The sequence below is a fragment of the Triticum aestivum genome, chromosome 3D (genome assembly GCF_018294505.1).
Source record: "Triticum aestivum cultivar Chinese Spring chromosome 3D, IWGSC CS RefSeq v2.1, whole genome shotgun sequence".
Taxonomy (NCBI): domain Eukaryota; kingdom Viridiplantae; phylum Streptophyta; class Magnoliopsida; order Poales; family Poaceae; genus Triticum; species Triticum aestivum.
This window is the reverse complement of record NC_057802.1, coordinates 19,192,889-19,196,588: the sequence shown is the minus strand read 5'-3', so window position 1 is coordinate 19,196,588 and position 3,700 is coordinate 19,192,889. Positions and strand designations below refer to the sequence as shown.

The 3,700-nt window shown below is 47.5% G+C and overlaps 1 long non-coding RNA gene across 1 annotated transcript; it reads left to right on the top strand.

The window, feature by feature from the left end:
• The first annotated feature begins 1,129 nt into the window (after window positions 1–1,129).
• Window positions 1,130–2,036, top strand: LOC123073841 (uncharacterized). Its single transcript, XR_006435760.1, has 2 exons — window positions 1,130–1,762; window positions 1,860–2,036. It is a non-coding gene; the product is annotated as an uncharacterized lncRNA (long non-coding RNA).
• The last annotated feature ends 1,664 nt before the right edge of the window (window positions 2,037–3,700 follow it).

Here is a 3,700-nt window from a genome sequence, read left to right as displayed (position 1 = left end):
GCATTGTTGTGTAGATCATTTGTAGTTGGATATGCATTATATTGTAGCCGAATATGCTTAGTTTTCTAGCTGGACATGTATGCATTGTGGTGTAGATCATTTGTAGTTGGATATGCATTGTTGACAATGTTATATTTTGTGGCCTTCTCGTGCGTGTAGTGTGTTCAAGAAGTTACAGAAGAAAAACTTCATGATCATGCATTGTTGGTTGAAGTTGAATGGACAACCCAAGTGAAACCAATACATTGCCAAGACCGTCGCCTAAGGCGCCGAGGATGAAGCCAGTGACCCAAACTGACCCAACGAAAGAACTGCCCAAGAAATTTAAAGAGGGTTATGGGGAAAGAAATGGGAGAAGGAGAGGGCGAAGCGAGAAGGTGTGGTGTCCAAGACGACGAAGAGGTTCGAAGAGATCTTGACGAAGAAGGATGGCGCATACGTCAAGTGCTCCTGTCACTCGTGATGTGTAGTACTAATATAATCCAATTTGTATTAGATGTACTAATTAGACGTACTCCCAGTTTGTATTTTCCTTGCTGGAGATCTATATGGTATTGTAAATCTATATCGTAGCCCTTACATTCATTTATATCTGTAACATAACATGTTTATTAATATTTGTTTTAGTATATTATAACATGTTATTTGGTACAACAATTTTATTTTGCATTTAAAAAATATTAAACAACAAATATGTTCTAAAGGAACACTTATATTTTGTAAGCCATATATGTGTATATCATCGAATTGGATATATTTGGAAGAGCACTATGGAGACATAAAAAATGCCTCTGAGTAATAGGCAAACTGTAATATACAGTAGAAATGCCATTACTGTGTGATTGCACAAATATAATTCAAGATAATCATATATTTTATTTGGCATTTTTATCTCATATTAATGAGAGAATATTGCATGAATAAAAATATTTTTTAAATGCAAAATAAAATTGTTGTACCAAATAACATGTTATAATATACTAAAACAAATATTAATAAACATGTTATGTTACAGATATAAATGAATGTAAGGGCTACGATATAGATTTACAATACCATATAGATCTCCAGCAAGGAAAATACAAACTGGGAGTACGTCTAATTAGTACATCTAATACAAATTGGATTATATTAGTACTACACATCACGAGTGACAGGAGACGTGGCCTGTTTTGGTCCATGGCCTGTGTCGGCACCACTTGGAGCATTCTGGTTAAAAAGGGGATCGACCAGAGGACACATCAGGTACGACACCAAATGCCTCCACTCCCAAATCACCAGTGCTTGGCCCTGCTCCTTGCCGGTGCCCACGGCCGGCTCCTTCAGCGGCGGCGCGGCCCCTCCGCAGAGGAGGAGGGGAGTTGGGGGGCGGCCTCATGGGGGCGGAGATCCGCGACACGGCCGGTGAGGCCGAGTGCCTCGGGCGACCAAGTGCCGGCGTGGGTTCCAGCGGGGCGAACAGCCATGGCTGATGCAAAGCGGCGGAGGAGCACACGGGCTTCCGGCGAGGGCGTCGGGAGTGCGGACGGCGGCGCTGCTTCCTGGTGCTTCTCCTCCACTTCCAGCGTCGGGAGGTTGAGGTCGCGGCGCGCTGGGAGAGCGAGCGTCGCCGCAGCGGCCTCGATCTCCTCCGTCTTCACCTTCGGCAGGAGGTTGATGACGAGTCGGGGCTTGGGCGCGTCCAGAGGGACTGCAGCCGGCGGCGAGGAGAACTCCGGCAATGGATCGTAGCCCGGCCGGGACGCTTCCAGCTCACACACAAGTATATACATTTCTTAGCACGATGTTTATTTAGAACAGGAGGTAGAGATACTCATGTGCGATCTCTTCGTGACAACAAAACATGTGACCAAACACAGCTCCAAAAGCGCCCAGAACGAGCGGTGCGCGGTGCGGCGACAGACTGGAAGTTGGGCGTCATCATGAGTGACGCCGATTCCGTCGATATCGAGTCTTCAAAATACTTCTTTCGTTCCTAAATATTTGTCTTTCTAGAGATTTCATTAATTAATTGATAACCGTTTTAAAATCTTTCATGATGATAATGCTAATCTCCCGAGGGATATTTGCAAGCCAACGCGCTATGCATTGCTATGAACATGCTGTAGCTGCCATAGCATCTGCAACTTTGTTCTGAGTCTGGATTTGTGATTGTCGTTCGTTGAGGAGCTCCGATATTTCTGCAGCCTGGATGATGTTATTGCAGCGATCCGACATGCCCACACTAATTAGCGAGATGAGCTCGGCACAATCGGACTCCACCATGAGCGGCTTGTCGGACCACTGAAACGCCAGTCTTAGCCATCCTCACAGTCACCAAGCTCAGCCTCAAGTGGCCCTGGATAGTAGAAGATCCACCTGCGTGCTGTCAAAATTACCTCGCCATTATGATCTCGAAGCATCATTCCCGCCCTCGCAGACCCATGTGCTGCAGCATACGACCCATCAAAGCTCAGCTTGATGTGGCCATCTTTCACAGGAGTACCGTGTGCCCGCGCGTGATGGTTATTGGGCTTAGGGTATATTCATCCCCAAATCGGACACCCTATGCGTCCGCGGATTGGTTGGGAGCTGGCAATCCAACAATGCTTCCCACCCCAAATTGGATGGGAAGCATTTCATTAATTAATTGATAACTGTTATAAAATCATTCATGATGATAATGCTAATCTCTCTCGAAACAGGCTTTCGTCCTGCTTTATAGATAAAGCAAATGACCATACAACCGCATCCCAACCAGAGTCATAAAGGAAGAATGCTGGGGCAGCAGCACAAATACGCCCAAATGAAAGAAGAACATAAAAGGCCTCCAGGGGCAAGCTACGAAGCAGGCGAACGGTCGGATAGCCGGTGCGCGGAAGACAACAGAGCATCCAGATATAGCTGAAGCTGGTCACGATCCCTCGGCCTAGTGAGCGGATGCCATGCTACAAGAAGGCAAGAAATTTGAAGAACGAGTTAGACGCACGCCGGGAACATCCACTCAAACACCTTCTTATTGCGAGTTGTCCAAAGGGTCCACATCATAGCCGCGAACATGAGCCTGAACAGTCAGCGCTTATGGCCAACCTGAGTGGCCCTTACCTACAGAAACTCTGCAAGGTCATGGGCCTCCCACTCCGGTCCCAGAGCCTCACGAACAAAGCACCAATGTGCCTGCGCTTCTACGCATGAGAACAAAATATGCGTTCCCGTTTCCGGCACGTGGCAGAGGGGGCAAAGGCCATTGCCCGGACCATGGCGTTTCAGCACCTCGGTTCCCGAAGGTAAACTATATCTGAGAAGCTGCCAAACGAAAATCTTGATCTTCAGGGGCATAGTCGCCTTCCACAATGGGGATAACCACTGGAGAACCGGCAACTGGCATAGCGCCTGATACGTCGAGCTAACGGAGAATTCTCCCTAAGGAGAGAGGCTCCAAGAAACAAAGTCAGGATCCTGGGACATATGAAGAGGGACTACTTCCCTCAATTCTTTCCATTCTTGTACCTCGGCTGGTCCGAATGAGGGGTGAAACGCAATATTCCATCCCTCATCCAAAGCAGCCGCAGATACAAGAACAACCGGGTCGTCACAAATCGCAAAGAGCCTCGGAAACCGCATGCGGAGAGGCTCGCTATCAAGCCAGGTGTCCAACCAGAACTGGGTCCCAGACCCATTGCCAACCAAGAACTGCAAGCCCAGGCTAATCTCAACTTTG